The sequence below is a fragment of the Oncorhynchus tshawytscha genome, linkage group LG08, assembly GCF_018296145.1.
Source record: "Oncorhynchus tshawytscha isolate Ot180627B linkage group LG08, Otsh_v2.0, whole genome shotgun sequence".
NCBI classification, from domain to species: Eukaryota; Metazoa; Chordata; class Actinopteri; order Salmoniformes; family Salmonidae; genus Oncorhynchus; species Oncorhynchus tshawytscha.
In genome coordinates, this window is record NC_056436.1 from 31,636,839 (window position 1) to 31,651,125 (window position 14,287).

General features: G+C 42.8%; 1 long non-coding RNA gene across 3 annotated transcripts; it reads left to right on the forward strand.

The window, feature by feature from the left end:
- The first annotated feature begins 245 nt into the window (after positions 1-245).
- Positions 246-3,922, forward strand: LOC112256633. Of its 3 annotated transcripts, XR_002954452.2 has the most exons (5): positions 246-585; positions 1,723-1,919; positions 2,035-2,143; positions 2,245-2,639; positions 2,835-3,922. It is a non-coding gene; the product is annotated as an uncharacterized LOC112256633 (long non-coding RNA). The 3 variants fall into 3 exon arrangements; XR_002954450.2 differs by lacking the exon at positions 2,835-3,922 and having other exon boundaries at positions 263-585; positions 2,245-2,718; XR_002954451.1 differs by lacking the exons at positions 246-585; positions 2,835-3,922 and adding an exon at positions 592-1,015 and having other exon boundaries at positions 2,245-2,718.
- Positions 3,923-14,287: the final 10,365 nt, after the last annotated feature.

A 14,287-nucleotide genomic window follows, 5' to 3' on the forward strand; every position in this document is an offset into this window, starting at 1 on the left:
ATCTCATTATTGTACATAATTGAATACTCGATGAGGGTTGTTGACGTCACCCACCTGTACGCTACTAGCCTCATTTCATGAATATGCATAGCCATCTCGAGACAACTTCGATAAAGTGTTTTTTCTCAAAGTTGCCGGGATGTCACGTGTCCTACTTATACAAGTACACTTCTAACAACTTTAGCATTACGAAACTTATGTTCGATCAAATAAACCTCACGTAGAAAAAATGAATAGTTTATTTGTTGACCAAATTCGACACTCATGACCTCCATACAAAAACTCATTGCTTGGTTGGCGAAACAACGAAAAAACGCCACCTGCTGGAGGGAGACAGATTTTCCACCGAGGGGACCAAAGACATTCACGATGCCACTCGAGTTGTGTCAAGGGAAGAGTGGAATACTTTTAAAGAAATGAATAGATTGATTAAATATTGTTCTTGAAATATTTTATTCACAATAGTCCTATAGTAATCGATGGCTTTCATAATGGCGACCGGTCTTATTCATATGACCCAAGATGTGAACACAATAGGTGGTTGATGGCTTCAAGGATCCACCTACACCCAAATACCCGAGACAGGTCCGAATACAGAATTATAAATAATGTCACGGGTCTGGGTCGAATCTGATTTTCACGAGTCTAGGGCGGTACAGATCCGAACGTGACTGCTGCAGTTGAGAGACATCGAGAAATGTGATCATTTATGCTGCTGCTCTTGCTTTTCAGGAGAGTGGAACATGGCGCATGTAGCTTGTTGTTGGTCATAAGTCATCAAAGCAGGAATACCACAGTTTGAGTCATAATACCCGTAAACCACGGAAATGGTTCCAATCATTTTTCGGTAGGGGTCAAGGGAAGATAATTTAACGTTGGCGATTATCGTCTAACTACACGAACGATGAGCTAACGTTTAACTAGCGAGCTTAACGTTAGATAAATATCCATGCCCTGATGGACTAACATTGCCAAGTACGTCACCGCGTGGAAAAGTGACTAACTTACACGAACGGTGAGCTAACGTTAACTGGCTCACAAAGGATTTGTTGTCGCAATGTTTGCCCATAGAAAACACATGGTTTTGTTCCACGAGTACATCTGTTGTACATAACTAATCAAATGACCTGTAAAGTCACCAGCAAAGATGTAAATTAAGCTAGCCCGAGGTTAGTACTTTTCAGACTGGGCTAGTAAATAATGTGCCAAACTAACCTGAAACAGTAGTAGGAAATGTGCCAAACTAGCCTGACACAGCAGTGACATTTAGCCTTTTCAAACATGCCACAGATTTAGGACCTGCATATTACCCGGGCTAGTACAAATCGTGGTCTGCTGGCCAGTGCCCAAAATTCTTACATTCCATCCATGTATGTCAGTCCCTTGTCACTGTTGGTCCTCAGTGACCTCACGGCTGAGGGTTTTAATTTTCCTCTTGAGCATTATAATCAAAAGTATAGTATAATAGCTCATTGCAATACTTCACCTCTTCGGGCAAATAGTAAACTTCACTGTCCTGATCATCTAGTTAAACATTCCAGATAATTCCTCTATCCCAGCAGAAATGTATCATCCATATAGTAGGATTTTTGATGTGCAGAAAAGCCCAGTCTATTTTACTGTCACTATAGTCAAGTCTGTGGGTTATGGTATTTTAATATAGATGTTGCCATTTTAGTAATCAACTTAGCTAGCAAGTTTTTTTTATTTTTTATCTTTCAGATGGGCAGACCGGAAACCGAGTGACAACACTCAGGTCTGTAGCTGCGTGGGAAAGAGAAATGGCCCTGTATTTACCAGAAAAGGTAGCTCATCCACCATGGCAGAAGAGGAAGATCCAGATGGTTGATTGGGAAACAAGAACAAACAATGAGGCATGAGGATTGGTTGTTGAGGGACTGCTTGTCACATTGTCCAAGGTGTTTAAAAAATAAATTAAAAAAAGAAGATAAACAATGCATTTTCTGTCCAGATAAAGATGGTGATACAGCATTGAAAAAGACCTACCAATGACCAAATGTCTCTGTTTTCCAGTCCAACAGGAGTGCATCTCTCAGACCATCTGGGGCATGGACATCCTGTACCAGTCTGATCCGAGCAGGAGTATCCATTTGTACAGCACATCGAGCCTGTGGACGGACAGGTCAGTAAATACATCAAATATAATACAATATTGTGTAAAACATGGCATTTGTAGATGCATCAACATTTTAACTTTATGTCCCCTTTTCCCCATTATTTTAGACATGAGGTGTGACATGTGGAACATCAGGCACACCCCACGACAAGGAGTGCATGATCAACACCACTCTCAGCAAGGAGATCTGCTGGAAGGGATGTGCTCTCTCACTCTCACTCATAATTTTAACATCACAAATATAAATTCCCACTGAGCCCATGATAAAATGCAATGTGAATTGTGTCGTACTTCTGAATGAAACTGTGAGGAGATGCACACAGACCAGCCTTTGTGATTGAACTTATGTTAACCTCATTACTTTAGTTGGCTGCTTTGAGCAAAACTTAAATGTAATATAGCCTATTCTAGGAGCCTATTGTTTGTGTATGATATTTATTCACTGTTCACTTGTTTTTCAACAATATCAAGTACGGGCAGGGATGACTGGGGCCTTCAGCAAGTAAGACACGGGATAAGAAATAATTTCAACATCACAGATATAAATTCCCACTGTGCCCATAATAAAGTTAACTACATTACTTTAGTTGTCTGCTTTGAGCAAAACTTGTATGTAATATAACCTATTCTGGGAGGTGTGTGTGTGTGTGTGAACTATATGGAATATTTCTGGACCTTTTGGCTTCTCTGAAAACAGGTACTGGCAGGAGGAGCAATATGGGTGAGGTCGTCGTGCTGGATGGTGATGGAGGCTTTGGTGGTCCACACAACAAAGAAGCAGGTGTTCCTTCCTGTGATGTGGAGCTGACCTTTGACCTGGTGCCAGTGAGGGAGGTCTTCCCTCCTTGATTTAAAAATCCTCAGACTTCACTGCCTCTTCAATGGTAAGGTCCCTTGCACCATAGGGACACTTGATCTACACCACTGCTGTGGTACACCAGTAGGCGCCCAAGAGCCCCCGACCAAAGCCCTGACTCCTGCACATCCATCCCTGTAGCCATTTTGAATGCCTTGATGCCCTCCTCTTCATTATCGGGTTATCATAGTTGGGGTTGTTGCGCTATCCAACTGTTGCCTGCCGTATAGCCTCCTGCTGCTACACTGACAGCGCCATGCCAGCCAGGATGCCTGCATGCCCTTGTTTTTTAAACATTTTTAAACAATGTCCGGTACAGACAGGGATCACAGGGAGGATAGCGGTTGTTCTGGCTCAGGTTCAAGGAGACATGCTATTCCACTGAACCTGCCACGAAGATGGTTCCTTAGCCATTGAAGATCCTCCTCTGTGGGCTCTTGGGACAGAGGGTTGTAGTCTTCGACTGGGTACAGGTCCTCCACTGACTGTACCTGGTTGGGCACGGCTGTCTTCCTCCACTCGCATTCCACGTCCGTACGGCCGTTATTGTGAACCGCCAAAATTGGCTGCATCGCTACACTTACGAGCTCCACGGAGGCGTTTGCATGTGGTAGAGAGAGTGCCCTGGTCACTTATAGAGACCTGCCAAGATGAAGGATGTTAAGTGCCACACGCCTTTCAATACATGACTTTAAACACCTTGAAATGCATTCGTTGTAAGAAATGTGATATATAAATAGTTTGATTTGATTAATGACATTACAGCTGTACAATATTTAATAAACTGTAATTGCAGTGCAGGTTTTCCATAAACCTTTAATTGATAACTTGGGATTTTATCATTTGACATCAATCATATAGTGGGAAGGATCCTATAAATCTAGACTGTATGAACACATGTACCACTTCGAATAAATAAATACTGTGCTTTTGAAGATTTGCCTCCGGTTATGAGACTACAATACAGGCTGGATGTCTAAACAAAGTCAGTTCTGAATGGCAATAGATGTTTTGATTCATTCTCAGCAATGACAACATTCTAGAACTGAGATATCACTCATCTAAGTCTGGTATCCGGGGTAATATGGTTAATGATTATATAACTGATTAAGTGGCTCTTTCCTTATAGAATGTTGACAGCGGTATAGAACACATTGCATTGCTAAGATGCTCAAACTGAACTTAATTACACTCACCGACAGAGGATGAACTTGAACTCTCATGCTGGCCCTGACCAAACCGGTAAGTTGCTCCTCAATATAGTGGCACTTCTCCACACGGCCAGACTGTTTGACTGCTGGAGCCTCGCTCCATGTGTGGCAAAAGTTAGGAGTTATCTTATCAATGGAAAATGGAATTAAAATGATGGAATTTACAGTTAAAGGAGAAGGATCGGCTATACTGACCAAGAGTTAACTGGGCTGCTACTTAATATTCTGAAAGGAGTTGTTATTTGTAACTTTTGGATGAGAAAGCGCATGCACTGCAACCTCAGTTACCTTTGTCACACCAACAGCATCATTGTGCAAAATGGTATGTGTGCAAACAAAAGTTCAACATACACCTGCTACCATTTCTGTTAAGTCGTTTCCACATACAATTTGATGCATATGTTTGATAAATCCAACATATGCACTGCAACTCAATACTGCAAGGCAAACACAGTGTTCCGTTAGAAATGAATGTACTTCTGGTGTACCAAAACGCAATGACGCTGTCTGTGTGATTGAGGCATTAGCCTAACTAGCTAGCTTAACTAGCTTCTCCCGGTTTGATGCAGTCCAAGACAAGTACTAGATAATAATTTAATGATAACACTCTAGCTATTAGTCTACTGGCTTCTCCCAGTTTGATGCAGTCCAAGACAAGTACTACATAATCATATTTAATGATAATACTCTAGCTATTAGTCTACTAGCTTCTCCCAGTTTGATGCAGTCTAAGACTACTAGATAATCATATTTCATGATAATACTCTAGCTAAACTCAGCAAAAAAAGAAACGTCCCTTTTTTAGGACCCTGTCTTTCAAAGATAATTTGTAAAAATCCAAACAACCTCACAGATCTTCATTGTAAAGGGTTTAAACACTGTCTCCCATGCTTGTTCAATGAACCATAAACAATTAATGAACATGCACCTGTGGAACAGTCGTTAAGACACTAACAGTGTAGGCAATTAAGGTCACAGTTATGAAAATTTAGGGCACTAAAGAGGCCTTTCTACTGTCTCTGAAAAACACCAAAAGAAAGATGCCCAGGGTACCAGCTCATCTCCGTGAATGTGCCTTAGGCATGCTGCAAGGGGACATGAGGACTGCAGATGTGGGCAGGGCAATAAATTGCCATGTCTGTACTGTGAGGTGTCTAAGACAGCGCTACAGCGAGACAGGACAGACATCTGATCGTCCTCGCAGTGGCAGACCACGTGTAACAACACCTGCATAGGATCGGTACATCCGAACATCACACCTGCGGGACAGGTACAGGATGGCAACAACAACTGCCCGAGTTACACTAGGAACGCACAATCCCTCCATCAGTGCTCAAACTGTCCGCAATAAGCTGAGAGAGGCTGGACTGAGGGCTTATAGGCCTGTTGTTAGGCAGATCCTCACCAGACATCACCAGCAACAATGTTGTCTATGGGCACAAACCCACCGTCACTGGACCAGACAGGACTGGCAAAAAGTGCTCATCACTGACGAGTCGCGGTTTCGTCTCAACAGAGGTCATGGTCAGAGTCGCGTTTATCATCGAAGGAATGAGCGTTACACCGAGGCCTTTACTCTGGAGCAGGATCGATTTGGAGGTGGAGTGTCCTTCATAGTCTGGGTCGGTGTGTCACAGCATCATCGGACTGAGCTTGTTGTCATTGCAGGCAATCTCAACGTTGTGCGTTACAGGGAAGACATCCTCCTCCCTCATGTGGTACCCTTCCTGCAGGCTCATCCTGACATGACCCTCCAGCATGATAATGCCACCAGCCATACTGATTGTTCTGTGCGTGATTTCCTGCAAGTCAGGAATGTCAGTGTTCTGCCATGGCCAGCGAAGAGCCCGGATCTCAATCCCCTTGAGAACGTCTGGGACCTGTTGGATCTGAGGGCCATGGCTAGGGCCATTCCCCCCAGAAATGTCCGGGAACTTGCAGGTGCCTTGGTGGAAGAGTGGGGTAATATCTCACAGCAAGAACTGGCAAATCTGGTGCAGTCCATGAGGAGGAGATGCACTGCCATACTTAATGCAACTGGTGGCCACACCAGATACTGACTGTTACTTTTGATTTTGACCTTCCCTTTGTTTAGGGACACATTGTTCCATATTTACACATGTTAAGTTTGCTGAAAATTAACACAGTTGACAGTGAGAGGACGTTTCTTTTTTTGCTGACTTTATTAGTCTACTATACTATCTCTTGTCTCTCCCTCCTGCTCTCCCCCATGTCACTAGCTCACAGTATGGCCCCTCCCCCACCTTCTAGAGCAGCACCTCTCCTCCTCTCAGGCTTTATCAGCTCTGGTTAATAATGTAGTTTAAAAAAATGTTTTTTGCTGCTTCTCTCACTCGGATGGGCTCGAACTAGGTCTATACGGAATGGGTCTAGTTGTTCTTGGGTCCGTTCGGAACCGGCCTCTATATTAAAAAAATATTCATGCATATCGGTCCGGGTGGGAAAAGCCCCAGGTCCATTTTGGATGAGCTGCTAGAAGTAGGGGTGTTGAGAATACTGCAGCACACCCTGAAAAATCCCAAAATAAATAAATACAGTACCAGTCAAAAGTTTGGGCATGTACTCACTCAAGGTTTTTTCTTAATTGGTACTATTTTCTACATTGTAAAAGAACAGTGAAGACATAAACTATGAAATAACACATATGGAATCATGTAGTAGCCAAAAAGGGTTAAACAAATCAAAATGTGTTTTATATTTGAGATTCTTCAAATTAACCATTCTTTGCCTTGATGACAGCTTCTCAGTCTTGGCATTCTCTCAACCAGCATCACCTGGAATGCTTTTCCAACAGTCTTGAACAAACAAGTTTCTACATATGCTGAGCACTTGTTGACTGCTTTTCCCTTACACAGCCTGGAGGTGTGTTGCGTTATTGTTCTGTTGAAAAAAAATGATAGCGCAAACTAACTAAGAGCAAACCAGATGGGATGGCATATCGCTGCAGAATGCTGTGGTAGCCATGCTGGTTAAGTGTGCCTTCAATTCTAAATGGTGTCACCAGCAAAGCACCCCCACACCATCACACATCCTCCTCCATGCTTCACGGTGGGAACCACACATGTGGAGATCATCAAATTTGGACTCATCAGACGAAAGGACAAATTTCCACCGGTCTAATGTCCATTGCTCATGTTTCTTGGCCCAAGCAAGTCTTTTCTTATTATTGGTGTCCTTTAGTAGAGGTCCTTTAGGGGCGTCAGGAGCGTTGGGCCATTAACCGAAAGGTTCCTCTGGACGGTCCTCATGAGAGCCAGTTTCATCATAGCACTTGATAGTTTTTGCTACTGCACTAGAAGTCTTGAAATTTTCAGAATTGACTGATCTTCATGTCTTAAAGTAATGATGGAATGTCGTTTCTCTTTGCTTATTTGAGCTGTGTGCTGTGTTCGAATACCCATACTAACATACTGTAATGAAACGGCAGGGAGCAGGTCTCGAACCCTCGACCTTCGAGCCCGAGGTCCGGCGCACTATCGAATGTGCCGCAAAAGCATGCTCGAACGGCAGAGTCGATTTCCACGCTTATAAACCCAGGGTCATTGCACTACTCCCTCCTTTCAAAGAGCACGTCCTCGCGCTAGCTTGTGGCTCTACGTCTTACAGGAACGCGCTCACCGGCCAAGCACACACACTGTCGTGGATGCAAGGTCCGATCACTTCCGACACCAATGTAATGAAACAGCAGAGAGCAGGTCTCGAACCCTCGACCTTCGAGCCCGAGGTCCGGCGTGCTATCGACTGTGCCGCAAAAGCATGCTTGTGCGGCAGAGTCAATTTCCACGCTTATAAACCCAGGGTCGTTACTATAGTATATAGTATATACTATTAATTCATTTTAGTGTTCTGTAAACAAATGTTATCCTTTCAGTTGAGCGTACTAGCTCTTCGCCTGTCTGCCGGAATTTGATTCTGTTGCTATGCAACCTCTTGCTAGCTTGTTAGCATAACAAATTACTAGCTAGACACTTTATGACTGAGTGTGTTCGTAAATTAAATCTGGAGTGCTCTCTGGGCATTTGTAAATTCAGAGGGCACATTGGACGCTCTGGCCGAGGAGTAGGGTTATTCCAAACGTTCTGACCTCACAACGGCAGTCAAGCACCCAAGCTAACTGTCTAGCTACTTCCAGACACAAATGAGAGAACACCTCCCTCTGATCATTTTACTCGCCCTAGCAGAGCTGGTTGTTTTCATGTTATCCAGAGCGTTGGTGACTGTAACTGTGTTGCTGGCAGCAATTTAATTTAAAAAATTTTGCTGATGTTTACTGATACCGGCTATATTAAATGCCGGGTGTTGAGTGTTTGTAAATTCATCTGAGTAGATAGCCAGAGTGAATTAACAATGATCATTGAGAACACACACGACTATACCACTTAGCTAAGCTAAGAATGACATATAGTTAATATACTAGCAAGTTCAATGTATTAGTAGCCAACTAACGTTAGCTAGCTATCTAACATACCGGTACATACTGCTGTAATGATATGCTGCGGTTCATAAAGATAGCGTAGCCAACAAATTGTCAGCCAACATTATGTGTAACTTATTTGAAAAGTAATGACTTTATTACTTTGCTCAACATTTTCTTAACATTTGTCATAATTAGTTAAAGCAATGAAATTGTATCCACTCTCGTCAGGCTGCTGCTCCATATTTTCTGCTATTTTCTTGAAATCTGAAAAAGTTGTGAAGCCACGCCCATTTTCTGATGAATTGTATTATGAGCCCTAAAATCACGGAAATAGTGTCCACTGCTTGTGTACTTCATATTTTGGTGAATTTAGTACGACATCCTGGAACTTTTAGCATACTAACTATATCCATACTATGAACAACAATAATAATACTACATACTCAATTTACATCACAAATAGTACAGTTAGTCCGGTTAGTATGAGTATTCGAACACTGCTTAGGTCTTTTACCAAATAGGGCTATCTTCTGTACACTCATACCTTGTCACAACAAAACTGATCGGCTCAAACTCATTAGGAAGGAAAGAAATTCCACAAATAAACTTTTAACAAAGCACACCTGTTAATTGAAATGCATTACAGGTGACTACCTCACGAAACTGGTTGTGAGAAGGCCAAGAGTGTGCAAAGCTGTCATCAAGGCTACTTTGAAGAATCTCAAATGTAAAATATATTTTGATTTGTTTAACACTTTTTTGGTTACTACATGATTCCATATGCGTTGTTTCATAGTTTTGATGTCTTCACTATTATTCTACAATGTAGAAAATAGTTTAAAAAAAAGAAGAAAAACCTTGAATGAGTAGGTGTGTCCAAAATGTTGACTGGTACTGTAAATATATATATTATTTGTGGTGAACAAAATATTTTTTCACAAAAGTAGTGCACTGGGACTTTACTAGTATTTGTGGACCGATATAGACATCTGAAGTGCAGGCACACAAAAAATATGTTAGTTGTGTAATTAAGAACAGTATCATGCAGGATTCAATAGTTGGAATTGTAAGAGTTGTTGCCCTGTCCCTTTCTCTGTGATCGTCATTCTAATGGAATCCACAAAGAACAAAAACCCTGTCCTCAAACATTTTACATCAAAAGGTGCAAATGTATGGGCAAAGACACAAAACATACGCAACAAATTACATATTTTTGATCAAATAACATGGAAAAAAACAATTTTTTTGTGCAGTATTAATTTATCATCCTTACAAACCACTTAATGTAAATGTACATTTCCGTTCAAAAATTTGGGGTCACTTAGAAATATCCTTGTTTTTGAAAGAAAAGCAATTTTTTTGTCCATTAAAATAACATCAAATTGATCAGAAATACATTGCTAATGTTGTAAATTACTATTGTAGCTGGAAACGGCTGATTTTTAATGGAATATATACACAGGCTTACAGAGGCCCATTATCAGCAACCATCACTCCTGTGTTCCAATGGCACATTGTGTTAGCTAATCCAAGTTTATAATTTTAAAAGGATAATTGATCATTAGAAAACCCTTTTTCAATTATGTTAGCACAGCTGACAACTGTTGTACAGATTAAATATGCAATAAAATTGGCCTTCTTTAGACTAGTTGAGTGTCTGGAGCATCAGCATTTGTGAGTTCGATTACTGGCTCAAAATGGCCAGAAACAAATAACTTTATTCTGAAACTCATCAGTCTATTTTTGGTCTGAGAAATGAAGGCTATTCCATGCAAGAAATTTCCAAGAAACTGAAGATCTCGTACAATGCTGTGTACTACTCCCTTCACAGAACAGTGCAAACTGTCTCTAAACAGAATAGAAAGAGGAGTGGGAGGCCCCGGTGCACAACTGAGCAAGAGGACAAGTACATTAGAGTGTCTAGTTTGAGAAACAGAGCCCTCCCAAGTCCTCAACTGGCAGCTTCATTAAATAGTACCCACAAAACACCAGTCTCAACGTCAACAGTGAAGAGGCAACTCCGGGATGCTGGCCTTCTAGGCGTTGTTGCAAAAAAAAGCCATATCTCAGACTGGCCAAGAAAAATAAAAGATTAAGATGGGCAAAAGAACACAGACACTGAACAGAGGAACTCTGCCTAGAAGGCCAGCATCCCGGAGAAGATGGTAGCCCCCTGGAGAGGCTCGAAAGCCGAGGAAATGAGGGGAAGCAGGTAACGTTTTTTAACCGCGATGTCATTCAGGCCCCGGTAGTTGATACACGGACGCAAGGTTTTGTCCTTCTCCACAAAGAAGAACCCTGCTCTGGTGGGGGAGCACAAGGACGGAGAGCCCCTGCAGCCAGGGAGTCCTCAATATACAGTACATCCCCATCACCTTGGTCTCCGGACCTGACAGGGAATACAGCCGCCCCGAGGCGGTGTAGTGCCCGGGAGAAGGTCGATGGCACAGTCATAGGGCCGATGCGGAGGAAGTGTGGTGGCACGGGCCTTGCTGAAAACCTCCCGGAGGTCATGGTACTCCGCCGTTCAAAGGAGAGGTCCATGACTTTTCCCAAGCCCGCAGGAAGAACAAAATGTCCCGTAGCTCCATAATACAGACAGCTCTGGGTGTTAAGTCTGAGTAAGCGCTCAGCAGGAGACAATCTATCCCTGCACAGTTGCATGGGCTCCGGAGGAGACGACTTGACAGCCCTCGGTGACTTCCCAGAAACTTGGGTTACACTCGGAAATGTGGGCTTCGGTGATTTCCCTCATCTTTACTCACCTCCGACAACCCATGAAGGGACGCGTCAAACAGGGCTTCCGGGTTCCAGGCACTCTCAGCCACCAACGTGCGAAAATCCACTGCGTAGTCTGCCACACTATGGGAATACTGGAGTTGGAGCAGCTTACGAGCTGCCTCTCTCCCGGACAATGGAGAATCTAACACTTTCCATACTTCCCCCATGAACTCCTTCAATCTGAGGCAAACGGTGGATTGTTGCTCCCACATCGGCTTAGCCCAGGCAAGAGCCCTTCGGAACATCAGCGTTATCACGTACGCTATCCTTGAGTGATCCAAGGGAAATGAAGAGGGCTGCAGCTCAAAGATGAGAAAACACTGTGAGAGAAACACCACAGGATCCAGGATCTCCAGCGTAGCGCTCTGAAGGAGGTAAGCAGAGTTCTTGGGAAGCCGGGGTAGATTGGGGAGAAACACCGATGGTAGTGGGGTAATTGACAGTCTGGGGGTTTACTGTAGTGGTGGGCTGCCTCGCAGACAATCCGCGGAATTGCTCCAGCAATGTGTTGAAGGCATGGGCCTGGCATTCCTCCAAGGTCTGCAATCCTTCCATAAGACCTTGAAGTAACTCCTCGTGCCTTCCAATGGTGGCTCCCCGGCGTTGCAGAGCTGATTTGTGCTATCACGTCTCAGGATATGACCCAGATGCACACACGTGAGGGGGATAGTACAGTTCTCAGATGATTTATTAGAAACACGGGGCAGGCAAAGAGCAAGTCGAGGGCAGGCAGAGGTTTGTGATCAGGTCAGAGTCAGGCAGGTACAGGGCAACAGGCAGGCTCTGGGTCAGGGCAGCCAGAGGTTTGTAATCAGATTAGAGTCAGGCAGGTACATGGATGGCAGGCAGGGTCAGGGCAGGCAGAATGGTCAGAACCGGGAAAAACCAGGCAACAGAACTAGAGAAACAGGAAGGCGGGAAAGAACGCACCCCTGAGGGGCCCCCGTGTTGAGGATCAGCGTGGTGTATGTGTTGTTACCTTCCCTTACCACCTGGGGGCAGTTGCAGAGGGAGGTGCAGAGGGAGGTGTTTAGTCCCAGGGTCCTTAGCTTAGTGATGAGCTTTGAGGGCACAAGGGTGTTGATCGCTGAGCTGCAGTCAGTGAATATCATTCTCACATATGTGTTCCTTTTGTACAGGTGTGAAAGGGCAGGTGGAGTGCAATAGAGATTGCATCATCTGTGGATCTGTTGAGGCGGTATGCAAATTGGTGTGGGTCTAGGATTTCTGGGATAATGGTGTTGATATAGACATCTTCAGTGCAGACATTTTTTTTTTACATGATGGAAGACATGAGCAGAATATGTTTAAAACCATACAAATGGCCAAATGCAGGCTACTGTGCAACTTGCAATTCAGGTGGGATGCAATTTTTAAAACTTTTTTTTTTGTATTTATAATAATTTGTTTCATCATTATTATTATGATTATTTTATATCATTGTTATTATTGTAAGCCTATTTATGAATCTAAACCAGTTCTTTAAATTTCATTCTGTTGAGTAATTTCCGTTGGGTAAATTAGGTATTTTTAATTGTGTGCTCAGTATTTAGTTTAAAGGAAAACTCCATCCAAAAACTATCTTTTGTTATTTGTTTCATTAGTCCATTGTTGATTTTGTCCCAAAATCAAGTTTTCAAGGTATATAACTTTAAAAATACAGAAATACAGCAGTTATGATGCCTTTTGTAAAAGTTAGCCGTGGTGTGGATATTTGTCTATACTGCAGGCCTATGATATGAAGGCAGCACGCACTAGCGCTCCAACTGACTCTGACAGTTGAATTTAAGGTGAGGAAGAACATTTTAGGCCTACCAGAGTCCAATATAATGCTTATCTTTATATCTATTTTTAAAAAATCTGATCGAAAAATAACTTATTAGTCTCCTTCTGTCCCCCGATATATGTATAGCAAACGCAGTAGCCCATCTGACAAGAATAAAGAAATGCATGTTGCCAGCATATCTCTATTTCTCTCTGGGGCTAGGACTAACCTGGCTTCTCTTCTTTTATATATATTTTTTTTAAATATTAATATCATACAGTGGATGCCTAAGACTATAGGCCAATGCATGCAAGGTCCTGTTGCATTTAGTGCTCAAATCTCTGACAGGCTATATAGCGTCAATGTTTTCTTTCTCACTTTTACCAAATGGAACCTTTCTATATCCTCTAGATGGCAGTGTCAGACAGAAAATGATCCAGATCATCTGAACATCATCTCCTAATTGCCCAGTTCCAGACCCAGTCCCCTTTCAGTCAGCCTGATGGGGCAGAACCGGGTATCAGTGAATTGTATGAATGAATTTGTTTGCCTGGAAAGGTGAGCTGCCAGAGGTGCTCAATAATTCGGTGTTTGTAACAGACGTTGTCTCAGCAGGGGAACACGCAACACCACGGCTGACTGATACACACTGCCGAAACAAAAAGCAGGGTCTCATTGTTATTATTGTAAAAGGATCTGTGGAAACTACAGCGTACCCTTGTTATCCCTCTAGTCTCAACTGTACTAGTTTGGCACAGAAAGAAACACTAAGTAGTTTTAACCTTGACTAATTTAGTTCCCGGTGATATTTGACCTTCTCAAATGAAATGGGTTAGTTCAGAGTCTTTATCACTTGTTTTACCCTCTGAGGGATTGTTCACAGCATTTATCTGCTCTCTCTTTTATCCATTATTGATGGAGGTGTAACTGAGGATGCCAATTTGACTTCAAGGCTTATTAAACGTACACCTGATAATAGCTGTTATAAATGACGTGGTGGGATCTAATGAACACTGGAGGAAGTCTGGATCACCTGTCAGGGAAACACAGGTATTCTGATAAGTGTGGATGAACAGAGATGACCAAGAGTTTCCACATG